Source organism: Fukomys damarensis, unplaced genomic scaffold (genome assembly GCF_012274545.1).
Source record: "Fukomys damarensis isolate Sample0158 unplaced genomic scaffold, DMR_v1.0_HiC HiC_scaffold_16, whole genome shotgun sequence".
Classification (NCBI taxonomy): domain Eukaryota; kingdom Metazoa; phylum Chordata; class Mammalia; order Rodentia; family Bathyergidae; genus Fukomys; species Fukomys damarensis.
In genome coordinates, this window is record NW_022900928.1 from 62,254,377 (window position 1) to 62,254,625 (window position 249).

Sequence of the window (249 nt, forward strand, 5' to 3'; positions counted from 1 at the left end):
GGGCAGCTGTGGGCAGGGAGCCGGGCTCGGCCGCCAGCACTAAAGATGGAGAGGCGCCGGGGCCTCGCAGGGGAGGGGGCTTGGCGTTGACGTGGGACGCGGCGGAGGCGCCGCAGCCTGTGGTGATTTGCTAACCTCGCAGCAGAGAGGAGTTGAGGGCGATGAGAGCGGGTACTGCGAACTGCCAGGCGATGCCGTCGCTGCCGCCGTGATATCGAGAGCAACAGTTCCCCAGCAACACCCCTCCCC